Source organism: Schistocerca serialis, chromosome 6, assembly GCF_023864345.2.
Source record: "Schistocerca serialis cubense isolate TAMUIC-IGC-003099 chromosome 6, iqSchSeri2.2, whole genome shotgun sequence".
Lineage (NCBI taxonomy): Eukaryota > Metazoa > Arthropoda > Insecta > Orthoptera > Acrididae > Schistocerca > Schistocerca serialis.
This window is the reverse complement of record NC_064643.1, coordinates 623,435,010-623,454,262: the sequence shown is the minus strand read 5'-3', so window position 1 is coordinate 623,454,262 and position 19,253 is coordinate 623,435,010. Positions and strand designations below refer to the sequence as shown.

Genomic DNA, 19,253 nt, shown 5'->3' with positions numbered 1-19,253 from the left:
TGAATCCCATCAAAAATTTGTGGGGGATGGTCGAGAGGTCAGTTCGTGTACAAAATCCTGCACTGGCAACACTTTTGTAATTATGGACGATTGTGGAGGTAGCATGGCTCAGTCTTTCTGCAGGGTACTTCCAACGGCTTGTTGAGTCCATGTCACATCGAGTTGCTGGAAGCGAGATAGTATTGTTTAACCGCCCAGATTACTTGACTTGGGACTGCAGCGCTGCCGGCGTGATGAGGAAAAGGAAGGAAGGCTGAGAGTTAGAGTGGAACATTTAAAGAGAAAGAACGAGGTAGATATGGTCCGAACATACGAAGTATTGCCATCTATTGCAGCAATGTTGACGGCATTGCTACTGCGGCCACACATTGCCGTAAAATACGGCCCGTGTAAACGCATTCGGCGCGGAGTCGTAGAGCCAGACGGTGTACGCCTGGGCAGTTCTCCGGGTTGCAGGCTACAGCGGCGGTAAGCGGGGATCGCCCTCGGCTCTCGGCGCTGCGAGCAATTAGCCGCGCGCCAGCCTACTTTAATTGGTTGCGGGCGGCGCGGCGGCGCTATCTCTGCGCCGACACTCCTGCCGGGACTCGACGCTCGCGCGGATTACCGCCCCCCCCCCCCCCCCCCGGACAAGCTCTGATTGTTTTTCACGTCCCGACGTTCCCAGCCTCTTTCCTTCTTTTACCTGCTGCTTCATTTCGGGAACGACGTTGACGGAACGCAGACGGTTTGAAATAACTGCATTCACATTAGGTTTGTAACGGAGCGTCTTCTCCGTCTCCGAGAGTTGCAGCTTTCGATGTAAATTGCACTTTCCATTCCGATACTTTGTAGACGGAGGTTTTACCTCAGACGAAACCTCAGCTATTGAACACCAAACTTCGAAAATCAGACTTCAAATAGGAGCAGCAGTAGTGTTGCCAACAGAGTACCTCACGCAGTTGAGGGATGTTGCTGTCTCCCGAGCTGACTCAGCGCACCCTAAAGAATTGCCGCTATTTGCAGATAGGCTCAGGAAGAGATCGCGCAGAATAACGTGGCACGCGCGCAGAAACGCCTTCTCGTCGTGAGCGCTGGGCTATTGCGTCCCACTGTTACGAAGCGGTGGTCCCTCATTTTTTATAGCTCTCTTTTCAATACATAGCACGTTTCAGCAGTCTTCGCGCACCATAGCTGCAGGGGAAGTTCTTCTTCGTAATCAAACACGTCTGATAATCTTTACTGCCATTAAATTCCAGTTAAAAGACGAAGCAAAAGGTTGCAGCAACTGCTGGCTATTCGAATAGCATGATGAAGATAATAAAGGAGGAGGAGGAAAACGTAGCTCCAATACTTCCTAAAACTTCACTACATTGCAGAGACTTGATAAAAGAAGAAAGTAATTTTATTTTTAGTTGATATTGGCGAACATGTTGCCAGCGGACTGACACGCAATTGATAGTCCGTGATCGGTCGCGTTTTACTTTGGTCCGTCCTTTGTTCATGCGACTAATTTGTTTTTCGGTACTCTAGTGAGAAACTATTCACTATGAACCTGTACATTTGTCGAATTATTGGTCATACTGACATAACCTGTTAACAGGATCGTTAGCAGACTCGATAGCTGTACCTTACAAGTTACGCTAGATGTGCGTTTGTCCATAGCTTTCGACTGTCGAATTGCACCTCCACCCTACCCCTCCATCTGCGCAGGTAAGTCTCAAGTTATTTTGTGCGCACTCCGTGTCCACTGTGGGGAGCATTAGTAAAATTTCCTAAGTAGTTTCCGTAATGGAGCAGAGTATCTTTCAAGTGGAGAGTGAAAAAAATACACAAGAGGCTTTCAGGTGATGAGGTCTGAACACTCTCTGGAGTCAGTCTAAATGTAGCCTTCTGTGTGTTGTTCAGTTACCCCTTTGTTTGAGACAATTTAGATTAACCCCCACTCCTGACCCTGAAGATTAATTATAATAAAGGTAAGGAGAAATGAGAGTTGGAATTATTTCAGTGAAATGGACGCTGATATTGCGATAAGTAAAATAAAGAATTTATTGCAAATCAGTCACAGCTGCAGTACATACTGTATATTTTGGCGACTGGTTTCGAACCGACAAGCCCATTCTCAACCCTGTGCCTGATCGTAATGACAACCATCTAAAATTTGCAATGCATGCATCACACAGTAAAGATCGACACATGTTATAATATGCATATGATCAATATGCAAGTCAGAATCAAACTCTTCATGAAATAAAAAGATTGCCGATCCTACATCAACAAAATGTTGAAACTGCAGAAACGTAAAAAATGTCCGTGAAAAAGAGGTTCAGCTACTTATGTAAAACCACATACATAATATGAAGAATGCAGGGAATTCGAAAGAGGTACTATTTCGGTATACTCCACTTTCTCTGCAAGAAAGCAAGAAATAGGTGACACCCTCACACTGTAACATGACATCCTCCGTACTTCACTCTTGGCATTACACGTGGTGGCAGATAATGGCCTCCATGCATTCGCCTAACCCAAACCCTTCCGTCGGTTTGCCACAGGGTATAGCGTGCTTCATCACTTCAAATAACTCGTATCCAGTCATCCACTGTTCAGTGGCGTCCCCCTTCACTCAACTTCAAGCGGCTCTTAGTACTGACTATAGAAATGTGTGGCTTATGAAGAGCTGCTCTGCTCGATCATTGTACTCCATTGTTTCTCACTCCCTACACGCGGCCACTGTGCTAGCTGGACTGCTCATAGCACTCTGGTAGCCACCTGTGATTCCTTGCACTGATTTCGTGCTATTTTTACAACCACCCTCCGCAAAACCCGACGGTCACCGGCAGGTCTGCCAGGTCTTGGTTTAGCGGCGGCTGTTCCTTCGCGTTTCCGCGTCACAATCCCATCACCAACAGTCGACTCGGGCAGCTTTAGAAGGGTTGAAATGTCCCTGGTGGGTTTGTTACTCGTACGACATCCAGTGGCTAGCCCACGTTCGAAGTCACCGAGATCTCCATATCGACCGCTTCTGTTGGGCCTACTGCTTCTTTACGGACAACACAGCACTACCCGTTTCCTTTTATGCTGGCGGGTCCGCTCTCATAACATCTTGTGGTCAGTTCCGCGATGTACAGGACTGTCTGGATGTTTTTGGTCAGGTACAGTATACCTGAAGACATGTGAATAAGGCTATTGTCAGCTTGGAAGATGGGTTTGTGCGTAGCACACTGCTCGTGCAAACGCAGAAGAAATGACAAAACTTAGTCACCTAGAAAGTTGAAATAAATATCCTCGTTCATGTTCAAAATAATTAGAATGAGTGCCCGAAGTCACGGCACAAAAAACACTTTCGAAGTATCATAGAAACAGATATGGCCTCAACAAACCCTCCACACACCGCAGGTTAAACACCTCATCAGGCTTTCGGTGCTCTCGACTTCTTGCATCATGTGAATACGGGCAAAATCGTGACTCGTCGTACCACACTACATGTCTTCAGTTAGCAACTTTAGTTTCTGTGTTGCTTGGTCCACTGAATACTTCTTATCTTTTTTTTGTGCTGCTGCTGTGAGCAATGATGTTTTACGGAGTATCTATCTCCTAATGTCAGCTGCGTGCAGTTCCCTTCGCCGTCTTCATTCGTATATTGCTTGTGATACAGAATAGATGAAAGCCGCCATTCGTATCGGATTTGAAACAGAGTGTCATTGGCAACGCTTGACACTCGTGTCCAGTGGCCGTCGCTTAATATCTTTTCACGATCACTTTTTACATGTGTTAGCTGTCTCTGACTGACCAGCCCTGCCTCGTAGGGACATTGGAGAGGCTGCACTGTTCCTCCACCGAACTTAGCAACTTCATTGCCGATGTGGTCGTGGGAACCTCCCAACACGATATCTCTATATTGGCACCCTGTCACGCCTTTATGTGTCTGCTTACTGCTGCGATGAACGACTGGAACATACACATCAATTCTCTGCAATGGCTTACTTGAGCGATGAAATGTCACGGCCTGGTGGTACCAGTTCTATACTTTCATCATTCCAAAGTGACCAGTGAGCCCCGAATGCGGATGCCATACTTTTCACAGATCTGCTGGCAGCGCCCTGGGGACGGTGGACGAAGTCTCTGAGCTGTAAAATACGACGTCCTGATCAAGTCATTGTACACGGTTAGGATAATATTCCCGTTGAGCAACGGTAGAGCATGCATAATGGATCCTAGTCTTATTTCTTCGAATGCCTAACAGCAAATAATTGTCATTGGTGCGCTTCAAAACTTTTAACCATCTTTTTCTAAACCTGAACGTGCAGTTATATTAACAAAGGGAGGATGGCACATTTAACCATCTGGCTTACTTCGTATGAGTTTCACCTGAATGCATCGTTTTTCGTCCAATAAATAGTAGTTCGACGCAACTCGACGAAGTGGGACATTTCTGCCCTTTACTAGTTCTGTTACTCGCCAACTTTCGTTCTACCCTCAACATGCAGTTGTCAGTTGTACATATATCGTGAAAGTGAGTCATGTTATAGCGTACTTTGCGACGGTTTGGCACGTCTTTACCCTTGTCGGGTATATTTTCCACTCTTATTTCTGGATTTCTATTTTTCGACAAGTTTATAAGAACCATTGTGTGTTGAATCTTGTACTACTACGCGACATATAAAAAGTATTGGCCTCTGAAGATATTGTAGGAGATATGGCACAACGACAAAAAAGACTAAGGATATGACCTAGAAAACCGTCGCTCGACCAAAACTTGCGTATTGCTCCTCTGACTGGAACACACATTTGGTATGATTGATACAGGAAGTGTAGAAGACCGTGAGAAGAGCAGCACATATCGCAACGATTTCATTTGGTAAGCATGAACCTTTCCAGAAATCCTAATGCATCTCACATTACAGATGGTAGAAGAGAGGGGCTGTAGCCATTGTGTGGTTTACTATTAAAATTCCGAAGTGTTCCCAGAAGAGTCAACGAACGTGTTGCTCTCTCCTTACATGTATCTTGTGAAAAAACCTAGCACGTAAAATCCGCGAGTTTTCATTTGAAACATATGGTTACTAACAGTCGTTCTTCCTGGCCACAGTTCGTCGTTGGAACCGGAAGACGAGTGACAGTGAGTAGCACGATTGCCAGGCATCTGGTGGGATCTCCCTCTTGGCAGTTAGATATTCACGTCATCCTATGGATGTAGTCCTTGTCCGGTGTGGAGCAGGTGGGTTGGCCCTTCCACTAATCCGTATGAGTGGGTTTTAGTTGTGGTATAGTAAACAGGATTGAGCGCTAGTAAGTTTACTATGAAGACAGGTGGAAGTAATGCAGTATTGCGTAAAGTTTTGGTAGAAAACAGCACTTTCCAGAGGAGCATTAATAGCGGAAAAATACATCGAGTGGGAATGCTTGCTTGCATTATACTTCTAGGGGAAGCATTGACGTGAGAACAGTGTTGTGAACTGGCTCTGGTAGCTAGCGAAATGCGGGACCTGATCAGCGTCCCGCCTGGCTGCTGGAGTCGTGGACTCTCTCCAGCTAGGCGGGTGTGTAGTTTAGAGTGTGCGCACGTGGTTGGCAGGAAGACGCCGATATGAGGTCGTGTTGTCATTAGCTAGCTCAGGATGAGACTTGATTGAAGAGAGAGACTTGGCTAGCTCTAATTTATATCGTAAATTACATTTGTTTTGTCATGTTCACAGAATCTTCCGTCGGTTCTTCGTAGAACAACATTATAATAAATGAAAAGCACCAGTTTGCTTTTGTTCTACAAATACAATTGTAGAACAAATGCAAACTGGTGCTTTTCATTTATTACATTTGTTTTTGTGGAAACTTAAAGTGTGACGTTTTGTGTGGCTTCTCACCTCCACTTTGAGACGTCATTATTGTTTTGTTCTTGGTGATTATCGTTGGGAGGTGCTGGGAGACAGTTGGGGCGCTGTATGAACTGCTAGTGGTGTACATTTTCCAGCCCAGTGGTCAAACCTCAGAATCTTCTTGGTTGCGTTCAGAAGGCATGGGTATGGATCATTGGCTTTGGGGGCAGTGCCAAGTTTAACCCTGTCTCATGGATCAAAGTAAGGCTGCCAATCCTTATTAAGATTCTTTTCTGAGATGTTGCTCTACTGGGAACTGATTCGGGTCTTGATTAATCAACGACCCGGTCAGTCGCGTAATTTGTCTCGCGCGCCAAAGAGCGCTCGGGTTCCGGCCGCGTCGACGAGTGAAACTTTGTGCGACACCACTGCCACCACAAGGACGAGACCATGGAACGTTCCAAGCGGTAACCAAGGACCCCCGTCACACACCATAAGATGCAGATCTGAAAGATTGAAGAAGTTACGGGAGACTGCCGATGAGGTTTTCCTAGAAATACTCTACAGTGCACAATTATTTAGAGCTATACAGGGCACCGAGAATGCCGTAGGCTTATTCTGGATTTGAAAAGCCCACAAACAAACGTGAACTCCAGAAAATGAGAGCGCGCCTTAACTGAGCAATTGCAACTCTGCTAGTTGGAAGATTTCTTTCGCGCGACTTTTTCGGGAGAGAAGAGTTGCAGCGTACACGATATAAATGGCCAAGAATGGTCCGTCCTGTTTCGCGAAGGGCGATGCCTCAGCCAGCGGGGTGGTGTTCACTTACGAGAGACGTAAAGGCGGAGCGGCTTTGAGCGAGCCCTTAAATCTGTCAGGGGACGCAGGGAGTGGTGTGGGACGGTGCGGCTGTACGAGGGAGATGCATTTCCTGGCTGCCGCCGGCGGCGGAGTTATTCCTTCCGGCGCAGCCGAGGCTGCCGGGCTGGCTGGTCCGCCGAGGAAGCGGACGCACTATTGTCTGCAGGCCCCCCATCCTCCTCCCACCCAGGAGCCCGCTCTCTGTCCGGCTGTGGCGGCGCGCTACTCCTCCGGCCACGCATCTCGTTACACATACTCGTGCAGCAAGAAGCGAAGCGCTTCTGTACTCCCAGCCAGGTACCCGCTGTTAAAAGTAACCGTGGCCTCATGTATTGATTTACTTGTCTTGGCAAGGTACCAGTGTCATTCTAAAAGTAAAGAACACTTCGATCCGATGAGTCGCTCAATTCTCTTCACACGCTGTGGCGTAGACCTTCCTAATCGTTGGCGCCAGTATGACGCTACAAACGAGGCGTGACGGGTGTTTGCTATTTATTTGCTCGATTTTTAAATCTTTCACAGAATTGACGATCCCGCGAAGTGTGACGTTTGTAATGTAATATGTTTACTAAATGCAAAAGAAGTCCGTCCTACGGAAGTTTAGAGAGAAATTGAAACAAGTTCATGGAAATTTGACGAATGAAACTACAAAACAGCGCATCCTGTTTAATGGCGGACAAATGAATATTCGCGATAAAGAACAATTAGATGAGACTGACTAATTGAAGAAAAAAATTCAAAATGCTAGATGTTTGACTATTGATGGATTGAGCTCGTGCTTTCTGAAATTTCGCGTTCAGTGCTTTATCAAAATGTTATTGGTGAATTGGACCATTGTGCTTCTTCACGATAGCGCTCGCTCGCAGTGACCCAGCATTTGCCTCGGCACTCGGAAATTTTTGAACATCCGCCGTATAGCCCGGACTTTGCCTCGTGCGATTATCATCGTTTTCCCAGTTTGAAAGTTTTTTGGGGGGAGAGCACTGAGGAAATAACAATGAACTGAAAAACGAGCTTGTGGAGCGATACAATAAAGGTTTAAATTTGAACGGCGATTACGTAGCATAATAGCTATGATATCAAAATATGTTTTAAAATAAGTTTTCTTTAATTGTTTTCTATAAAAATGTCCAGAGAAACAAATTGTCTTTACTTTTAGAATGACACGTTGTTATACACGAGACAACCCTTGACGCTTGTAAACGCAAATTTATTACAAAATCTGATGTTTCAGAAATGTTGCTACTCTCACTAGCATCTGAGACAACGAATACTTATAAATCTACCACATAAATCATTCTGTAACCCCTAACCAAAACTTATTCTTTTTTCTGCATAAGAGATTTTGCAACAATATCTGGACATACAAAGTTCTATGATAATTCGAAGTATTATCGTCTGTTACAGTTTCCCAACCACATATTACCCGTCGTTCGCTCTGTAAATGATTTTACAATAACTGTTGAATGAAATGACTTGTTAGAAACCGCTGTTAATAGCGCCAGACACCGTGGAAACGTCTACATCAACAACGTCTCACTAGTAATTTCATTGTACTGCGGTTCGAAGGTCTATGTGCATGTTTCGACTTCAAAGTACATGCTCATCTGTTTGTTTTGGATATTGATTCAAACTCAGCATCTATAGCCAATGCTCCAATTTGGAATTACACGAGTAAAATATTAGTAATGCACTAGGACTCCAATCCAGCAACTACTATCGCCGTTAACTAACCATAAAAGATGTTAATTATGGTTTCAGTCTTAAGTAACAAAGTCCGCGTATGTTTAAACTTGAAATGAAGTCACAAAAAGTTTTGTGTTGGACGGGGATTCGAACCTAACACGTAATCGGATTGGTAATTTAGCATACACAGATGTTAGATACCGAATTTTTTTCATCGATGGCGATATGTTTGAAGCTGCACTAACGAGACGATTTTTTAATTTTTTTTATTTACTATACCAGGGTTCGAAACCGGCACCTATTACCGTTATTTTCTAACCACGAACAGATGACAGACATCGATTTATTTCACTAGTAGCGAGATGTACGCGTGTTTGAACTAGAAATAACATGACAAAGAGCTCTGTGCTGACTGAGAGGCAAACTCCACATATATCGTCGTCATTGATTACACACAAAGAGATGTTAACTATCCAAGTCTTTATCACCAGCAACTTGGCTCATTACATTTTTAGTATAAGAAAGGTTGCAATCAACAGGCTTTCTACTTGGTGCGATTTTCGCCTCTTTCATGGCCCAACTTAAACTGACTCACCTCCAGCTAGTAGGGAAGGGATATTATGTTTTAAAGGAACATTATGTTTAACGTGCATTTTTTACCATTGCGCAACCCTACGTTTTTGACTTGGTTGTACCAGAATGAAGAGGGGTCTGTTCGACCTGTAAAAATAGTCGCCTGGAATGGGAATCGAAACCAAATTGTAGGCATACCAGGCTTCCATCAACCCAACACACCACAGAACTCTACATTTGGCCAGATTATGTTTTTCTCGTAACGGAGGATGCGCTGCACTGGGTGAGAATTCTAACTTCCTGGAGGTGGACTGCAGCTGTTCAATACATTCACCAGGAGACTCGGCTTCCTATTGCCTACATTTGACTTCATTCTGTAATCACTAAAATCATATGAAGGCCATCTGCTCGAACTAGCAACACTGTTGGATGTGATAGTTTCTGCTGGAAGTGTTGCTTTCCACTTGAGCTGTCACGGTGACGTATTGTTGGTGGTCTAGTGGTAAACATCGTGCAATGCGAACGAACAGCCGAGACATGGTTTAATTTTTTAAATGTATTTTCATCTGATGTAATTGCGTAGGCAACAACGTTGTGACCATTGCTCGCACAGCATATGGCTTTATGAATGTAGTCGACTGTTACGTGGTAAACTAACCTAAAATAAGTGGGTTGATGCAGAAGTTTGTGAGTATATTGTTTGGCTTGTTGTCACGCAGACTGCTATAAGTATATTTGCCTTTTGTCATTTTTACTGGAAGTTTTAGTATTGTTCTTGCAGTAACTTATTGAAAGTTATATTTTTGAAGGTGTTGAGGAGCGTTGTTTAAGCGTTGGAAAAAGCAGCGTAAAACGAAAAATGTTTTAACATTTGTGACATTTCGCTCTCTTCGTATGTAATGGAGGGGCGAAGGCAGCAGAGGCATCTTGAAAGATTTGTGCAGTCTGTGTGGTGAGTGCCATCGACGAAATAATCTTAGAAAATAGTGTTCTCATTTTAGGTAGGATCGTTTTGACGTGAATTATTCACCTCATTCACGAAAAAAGATGAGCTTTGTTGAGGACGATTTTACACCTCACCTCTACTGTATACACAACTTAAACTTTCTGCGAATCTTGGCAATGTAGATGATAAGGGGAATAAAGGACGATAGGGGGTGAACTAATGTTCAATCGAGAACGAGATCATTAGAGATGAGGCAGCAGCTCGGACGGCTAGGTTGGATAAGAATTGTTTACTGTGTGGCGTATGGCGATTTTGAGAAAAGCGTATAACTTTTTCTGAATAAGCTTTAAAGTTTGCAGTACGCTGAAGACAGAAAACCAAAAATAGTTACGGGAGCTGCTGAAAAGGAGGGGTCTCCAAATGATCCTCCATGCCCTCTATTTCTGGTGTTCAGGTTATAGTCAGTACATCAGGATATTATTTGTAACTACGTTTTACACCCAAATATTGACTACAGAAATGGGAATAAAGTTCGCTGGTCTGTACTGTAGGTACTTCAGTCAAGAGTCAGTGTGTCAGCAACTGCAGGCGACTGGCGCCACCGCGTCTTTGAAGAGCGACCTTCCCAAGTGGGAGTCATCTTAAAAAAGTATCAGCTGTGGAAGCGTATTCTTCCTGCCGCTGTTATGACCGAGTGATCGCAGCACTGTAGATACATTTGGCAGTTACATGATCATCTATCTACTTCATAGATTGACACAGAATTATTATTCTAAATGCAGTTGATATTTTATTGTCATTTCCATTAAATAATCGTAATGAGTCGGACTTAAGATATAACAGTGGGTTACCAGATTTATGATTTACATTCTAGGAAGCTCATTTCATGCAGAATATACTATCGCATCGCATATTTTTTGTTGTGAATTTTGTTGTGTTGGCGATCACTGTGGCAATGAGAGTGGAGAAAGTGCAGCAGTGGCTTGCGAGCTAAGCGTTAACTTGCTTGCTTTATGTTGTTGAGCTGCCGTTGCTGTCGGTTGCAATCTTGCTGGAGATCTGGATAGTTCGTCAGGTTTTTACCTCTTCCGTTATCGATCCACAAGCTGCCAGACCGCAAAACGGGAAATTTTAACTACTTCATCGTAAGTTTTCTTACAACCTCGACTTAGTGACCGCAGTTATAAAGCTGCAAAAATTAAGAAATTACGATATTGCACCCTTACTGAAACTTGCAGTTGCCTTCTTACACTAACGTAAGTTTTTTATATAATGCAAAATTTGATTGATTTATATGTAGCGTGGAATAATTTGTTAATTGGATTTCTGTATGTGTCTACTCCCACTGCCATATTCCCATACTTACATAGTAGTTCCTTAATATTACAATAATGCTTCAATATGCGAAAGGACGGAAGAGACCATTTTGAGATAAAAAATGTGTCATGTCAACTAATTCGTGACGATGTGAACACTGTCGAGTTACAGATTACTTTTCTTTTTAATTAAGATAGTCTTTCATCATAGGTTGTAATTTATTTGTATTAGTGTAATTCATATTTTGTATCGTTCTTTCGGTCGTTACAAAGCAGATAAAAAATAAGAGAGAAATTAACATACATATTACGGGCTCACATTGGCTTTTGCTTAAGAATTATTTTAGTTACAGCTAAACTATTATTTTTTTATGAAATTACATACGGAGGTTCATTCCAGTCTGGCCATCTTGATTTAGGTTTTCCATGATTGTCTTAAATCGATTAAGGAGAATACTAGGCTCTTTCGTTTGAAAGGGTATAGCCAGTTTCTTTATCAATCCGACGCAATCTGAGCTCTTACTTCGTCTCTAATGACCACGCCCTCGATGGGGCGTTTAACCGTGATCGACCTTCCTTTCTCTTTCCCCCATCGTTACCCACTTAGTGCAAGAGTCGCACGAAGTTGAATTGCTCACAGTTCCTCGCCTTTGCCAATTAAGTATACACTGTCGCGGACCATAGTGGTGTGGTGTAAAAAATGCCCTCAACAGAGCCCGTTCGTCATCTTGAATGTGAGGAATAATTCACGTTGAAATGCTCCTACGTGAAACGAGGAAACTGTTTTCTGGTGTAATTTCTTCGATGGCACTCACTCCATACACGACTTTTTGTTGACGAGAACTGGACGTCAAGGCTACCAAAGAAATTCTGATAAAAACTGCTCTGTCAGTACTACCTAGTTTTAAAAGGTGTCACGATAAACGAGTCATCATGTGCGAACGAGACGAGATGCTTTCAATAAATAAGTAATATATTAGAAAATATGGAGCAGCAGAATTAAAACGGGTAATGGTTTATTCATACACACTACACTGTGAATAAATTTCGTCGCATTGAAAGTGTGCGAGGCGAGGAGATTTCTCAAACAAAAGTGCTTTTGAGTCTTTAATTGTTGCGTCATGCTGGGCGAAGGCGTATAGATGTGTAGCATGTGCTAGCTCTCCACACGGAAGGCAGCGCTGAGAGAGGCTTCGACAACGGTCGCCAGATGACAGTGTCAGAGGTCATCTGATAACATCGGCCGACAGCTTGATCACAGACTCCGATCTCCTTCGTCATGTTTTGGCGGAATGGATGCCACGACGCTTCTGTGTGTAGAGACGAGTCTTGCTTTGAGACTTTTGCTATTAAACGACGTGGAAAGCATGTGAATAAGCTACATCTGACTGAAGAAGAACGTGGCGAATACTACACCCTCTTTCCTCAATTATCGAAACAACCAGACAGTTTTACGAATATACGAGTACGAAAATGAAGAGAGGTGCTTTCTATTACATAAGCGAGATAATGTATGGTGACCCTGAAAGGGAGTCAGTGAGATTTCAAAAAATGCCTTTGAGAGGGGGAGAGTCTACTCTTAGCGAACGTTTTGTTCTCTTTAATACTTTCATCAGAAAATTGTGGTTGCTCTACATCTGTTACTAGCGAATTCGACAGTGCTACGCAGTTGCTAAACATGTATGGTCATAGATGGTTACTTAATTGTGTCGGAAAGAAGCCTGAGAGAAATCCCTCTTCTTCTGAAATCGTGTGGGAGAAAAAGTTTGTCTAATTGTTGAAATGCCCTACTATCGGAGTTAAAGCCGCGTACGAGGAAGAAAACGAAACCATGATATTTTTACTGTAAATTGAATACGTCCGAATGTTTATTTGAGTATCGTGTGAAAAACTGAAGCAAATCGGTCAAGAACTTTTCGAGATGTTTGCTAACTATGTTTCCCCTTTATATATTAGTATAACTCTCCGTCCGAATAGACCTTGGAAGCGCGCGGAGTGGCCACGCAGTTTGAGGCGCCATGTCACGGATTGGGCAGCCACTCCCGCCGGGGTCCGAGTCCTCCCTCGGGCATGGGTGTGTGTGTTGATCTTAGCATAAGATAGTTTAAGTAGTGTGTAAGTCTAGGGACCGATGACCTCTGCAGTTTGGTCCCTTAGGAATTCACACATTTTCAGACGTTGGAAGGCCCAATAGTACCGACCGGCCGTCGTGTAATCCTCAGCCCACAGGCGTCACTGGATGCTGATATGGAGAGGCGTGTGGTCAGCACACCGCTCTCTCGGCCGTATGTCAATTTACAAGACCGGAACCACTACTTCTCAATCAAGTAGCTCCTTAGTTTGCCCCACAAGGGCTGAGGGCACCCCGCTTGCCAACAGTGCTCGACAGACCCGATGGTCACCCATCGAAGTGCTAGCCCAGCCCGACAGCGCTTAACTTCGGTGATCTGACGGGAACCGGCGTTACCACTGCGGCAAGGCCGTAGGCTATATATTAGTGTAGATTAACTCCAATTCTACTTGTGTACAAGACAGCATTTTTAAGTTTTATATATATAGTTGTGGTACTTGTCATCCCGAGGACGCTATAGATCACTTCGTTCTTGTACTAAATTTACAAGTTTCTCACAATTAATGTTTTTCGTCTGTGAACGTCGCTCGATTCGAAGAAAAAACGACGAATCGATTTGAATTCCGCCGACCGTCATGCAAAGTCTGTACTTTCGGGCGTTGAGATAGGTTGCGCTCAGATCAAGCAAGTACGAGTGTACTGATTTGAAAAGATTGGCCGTCGGCGGCGAAATTTCCTCACGTAGATTTTACTGTGACTCCAGCCCAAGAGTATTGGAGTTATATTACTATTTACGTTTCCTGTTCTCGAACGAGAAATGTGAAGTTAGTGGCACCCTGCCCAAGTCTTCGGCAGCGATTTAAAGTTTGCAAAAATAAAACACACACACACACACACACACACACACACACACACACACACACACACACACACACACCTGACCATCGCTACTGTACATCAGGTACTGAGTATGTTGGCTTCCTGTTTAGATTAGAAATAAAAGAGAAGAGTGTACCTGTCCGAGTATAAAACGGTTCCCATAAGGAGGTATAATTAAGAGTGCGCGCTTCTGAAATCTGCTTTTGCCCCAAGCATTTGATTGTCCGCGTCTTCAGCAGCCACGGAAGTTTGCTGATGCGTGAAACCAGTGCCCGTCAGCAGCTACCGCGGCCCCGCTGCTTGGGTGGATATATTCACATCTGGCGCACTAAAGGGGCACTAAAGATTCAGAGCCGCTTCCGCGGAGGCAGGAGGCGCGCCGGGCGAGCGCCAACTGTCGACTGGCTCCCCGCGCCGCCACATCAGTATTCGGCGCGCCCTGGAGCGCCGCGTGCTTCTGGTCAAGGCAAACCAATTCCGCGCCGGGCCCGCCAGTAGTCACCAGGAATATGAAATAACGCGGCCAGAGCCCGCATGCATATTTCATCCGGCCCTTCTGCCAACGGGGAGCACACTTGGCGCCTGTCTATTGTGGCCACCTGCCCTATCCTCGAGGAATGGCCAGATATTCTCAGGTTCCGGTCCTGCGCGTGCCATCTGCAGGATCGCACTGCCCCTACCTCGGAAGTCGAGTGCTTACTGAGAGAGATTTTTACGTTGCCCTCGTCCCATACCTTCAAATTGCTCATCTGTAGTAACAGGTGACTCACTGATATGCACATATACAGATAGTGGTAGTATCGCGTACATAAGGTATAAAAAGGCAGTGCATTGGCGGAACAGTCATTTGTACTGATGTGATTCATGTGAAAAGGTTTCCGACGTGGCTATGGCCGCACGACGGGAATTAACAGACTTTCAACGCGGAATGGTCGTTGGAGCTAGAGGCTTTCCATTCCATTTTGGAAATCGTTAGAGAATTCAATATTCCGAGACCCACTGTCTCAAGAGCGTATTGAGAATACCAAATTTCAGGCATGAACTCTCACCACGGACAACGCAGTTTCCGACGGCCTTCACCTAACGACCGAGACCAGTGGCGTTTACGAAGACTTGTCAGATCAGTGCTAACGGACAAGCAACACTGCGTGAAATAAGCGCAGAAATCTATGTGGGGCGTACGACGAACGTATCTGTTTGCAAAGTGCAACAAAATTTTGCGTAAATGGGCTGTGGCAACAGACGGCGGACGCGAGTGCCTTTGCTAACAGTATAATATCGCCTACAGTGCATTTCCTGGACTCGTGACCACGTCAGTTGGACCCTAGACGACTGAAAAACCGTGGCCTTGTCAGATGAGTCCCTATTTTAGATGATAAGAGCTAATCGTAGCCATGGACCTAAGTTGGCAACAAGGCATTGTGCAAGCTGGTGGTGGCTCCATAATTGCTGTGTTTACATGGTATAGACTGGGTCCTCTGGTCCAACTGAACCGATCATTCACTGTAGATGGTTATGTTCGGTTACTTGGAGACCAGTTGCATTAATGGACTTCATGTTCTCCAACACTGATGTCACTGACCGCAGTTGTTCGCGATTCGTTTGAGGAAAGTTTTGGACAGTTTAAGAGAGTATTTGGCCACACAGATTGCCTAACGTGAGTCCCATGCGAAGTGCACTACATAAATCTCATCGAATCTTTATGGGACATAATCGAAAGGTCGATTCGTGCACAACATCCTGAACCGGAAACACTTTCGCAGTTATGGACGGTTATAGAGGCTTCAGGCTCAGTATTTCTGCAGGGGAGTTCCAACGACGTGGTGAGCCTATGCCACGTCGAATTGCTGCACTACGCCTGGCTAAAGTAGATCCGACACGGTATTAGGGGTATCCCATGACTTTTGTCACCTCAGTGTATAACAGCCAAGAATACAGTACACGAGTTTTGACACTGGGGGATAACTGACTGAGGCAAATGTTGCAGTAATTATACGGTAATAAAGAGATTGTCTAGGATAGACTAGCTTGAAGAGCTGCACCAAACCCTTCCGACTGAAGACCACAACAGCAATATGGAAAAGGCTTTTTATACGCGTGTAATCGCTGACCACTTCGTAATATATTGCGCAACTCCTTGATATTCGCTTCTGTGGTTTGGGACGTTCTTAATGTGGAAGATGTTGAACATAAAGGATCAGAATCGTTAGAAAGCTTCAAGTTTGAATGAATTTGTGCTGACAATAGACCGTAGAGCATTTCTACGACGTCTAGGTAGGAGAATATATCCGTTTGAAAGGAACTCACGCTACAGGACTGTTGTTAAACATAATTCAGAGAGCAGTATTCCGAAAATGAAATTGATACTTGACTAGGGTTATCACCTAAGAAGTGTCCGAGTGGTGAGAGACCACACTATAACATGCGAAAACTTTGGTAACCAGAACAGTAGAAGTTTGTGTAATCTAGGAACAAACGGAAAACTGTTCTGCTTATTCGCTACGAGTGCAAAACTAGTAACAAAACGAAACTTCTTTAGTGCGTGGCTTGGTGTCGGAGTACTGCCCGTCACCGTATGATGGAAAGTCCTGGGAATAGTTTCAGTTGGTGTATTGCGAGATTGGTAGCTTGAGGGCGAAGTCGGTGGGTACGTCCCACTACGTACGGCGAGGGCCAGCGGCTTGGACGAGCTGAGCGATATGCTGCTGTGGCTGTGGACGTCAGTCAGTCGAGTCTGGTGTTCTCAGCGATGGGAACTCCATTCTGAGGAACGACGGCGAAATAGCTACGGCGTGGCTCCCGAGGAGTTACTGCTGCGCTCGGTCAGGAGAGCTCCGTACTGAAGAATATCGAACGGAAAGCGCATGGCCACGGAGCTGCTCCGGTGTGCAAATGCCGTAGACGGGCCGAGCGGTTACGTTTGCAGCTGGGTCGCTGAAGGTACCAGCGCTTGGAGGCATGTGGCTGGCGGCGGTGATACAGTGGCAGCACTGGCAGCGACACACGCGGCCAAGGCTTGAGCGCCCATGCCGTCTGGCGACTGCTGGGGACTTGAAGGAAAACAGTCCTGCCTGTTTTTATATACGTCGGGCTGTTTTCCAATGCTCATCAGAGTCCATGAAGCAAGCAGGCAAAGAGGGCGGCGACGCGCGGTACTTGGCTGTGTGTAGGCACTAGGCGTACGATACTGGAGTATATCTTGTTCCTTGGTCGCGCCCATGTATATCTGTGGCTATTGCCGATCGAGGATCGGGAGCCTTATTTTTACTGATTTGATAGTGTTGCAGAGTAGAGACTAATAGATGACCGCGAATATATGTTTCCGGTTGTACCCGCGGCGCAGCGCAAGTGTGCATTTATTCCGGCCGTGGCTGCTGGTGTTACGGGGCGACGCAACGGAAACTCCTGGTCGCGGTAGAAAGGAGCGTTTCACAAATAACAAATACAAGATTTCAATATCACCGCCAGTCTATCTGTTAAGCCGTAATTTTTTTGCTTTCATCTCGTTTGTTCGTGTGATGGATGGTTGTGTAACGGAAAGTAAATATAATAAAGGGGAAAAATATTGCGTACGTTTTTATCCCAGCAAAACCGGAGTATTTAGAGGATGGAATGTAGCCGCTTAAACTTGATCGTCAGTTCCGTGTTTCCTTTACCGGGCATTGTGCCATAGTGCCTGGGCTGTGTGTGTCGTTTTTCGTTGAGCACTTGTGAGCGCGGCCTCTTCGTCCGGACGTTCGCAGGGATTATGTTGGCGCCCAATCATACACGTGGGCAGCTCTGCGCCGCTCTCTCTCTCTCTCCCGGGCAGTGCCAGCTGGGCTTACCCAGCAGCCGATCGCTGCCGAGCGCTCTGGCTGCTCTACTCCACTGTGCCGCCAATGCGGCCAGCGAAGCTCCTTTCCGCTAATAGCTTCCCAATCCCTTTACCGCCAGGCGGCGTTAAGGCTTAGAAAACGGTGCGAGCCTTGTACCCGCATCCGTGCCTGAGACGGTCGCCCTGTTCAGAAAGTGGGCTCCCTCTACTCCATGCTGCAGCCAGAAGGCAATTTTAAGTACTCGTGTTAAATCACTGGATGGTTGACGCGACTGAATGCGGTAAAAGTAATAACATATCTTGTGCTATCAGGCTGAGCCTTAAGTACCGCGCACTCGAAATGCATTTATTTTGTTCGAAGCCAGAATGTTGTACATTTCTTTGTTATGTAGACTTTGTGATCGCCTTACCTACGAATACAGAATCAGAGATGCACCACCTCGTCTTCAGAACCCAAGCCATCTCGTTTCGTTGAACGGTTCATTCGTGTGTTGAGTTGGAGCTATGATTAGCGTTTGCAGAAACTACATCTCTTACTAGATGATGATGCAATGTGTCCGTGATTCTGAGGCATTTGACTGTGATCCTGGAGACTTGAAATAGCAGTAGCGTTCATCAGATATCAGCTCGCAACGAAACTCTGAATAAAAGATAAAGGTAAATATTCGGACAACTCCTTAGGTGGCTGCTTTGAACATGTTTCTACACCCTCATCATCATTAAGCATTAGATATGTTGGCCTATTGTAGCTCTTCGTCATTTTTTGTTTACATTGGAGTTCTAATGACAAATTGCTCCAATTATTTTATTACGTGTGTTACTTACGTACTAATTTATGTCAGCCGTCGTACTTTTAGCTCCTCTCTGATATCAACTGTTATTGTACTCTTAAGACTGAGCATTCCCCTAAGTAAAGCAGAACTCCTATGCCAGACAATGATAATGATAATACGTGTGGCTAGACCAGAGCCGCACACGCATGTAGCCCGGCCGCCTGGTACAAGTCTCTTTAGTTGACGCCACTTCGGCGATTTGCGTGTCGATGAGGGTGAAATGATGCTCAGGACAACACAACAGCCCTTCATAGTGCGGAGAAAATCTCGGACCCGCCCAGAAATCGAACCCGGGCCGCTCGCACGGCATTCTGCCGCACTGAAGACTTAGCGACGGAGGCGGACATGCCAGTCTATGATTGCATTAGTTGCTTTCTACATCGCTTTGTGACAAAGAGTATGACGGTTCTGCAAAGGTTAACTGGAGTCTCCTGTCGAAAAATAATATTTCAGTATATGTTTTATCACTACAAAAGAAC

At 45.1% G+C, this 19,253-nt stretch overlaps 1 protein-coding gene and 1 pseudogene across 3 annotated transcripts in view; one reads left to right on the top strand and one right to left on the bottom strand.

Moving 5' to 3' along the window:
• The window catches only part of LOC126484412 (E3 ubiquitin-protein ligase mib1), a 631,979-nt gene that overhangs the window by 169,060 nt on the left and 443,666 nt on the right, over window positions 1–19,253 (top strand). The window lies entirely within an intron of this gene.
• LOC126485506 (5S ribosomal RNA) lies at window positions 13,545–13,662 on the bottom strand (annotated as a pseudogene).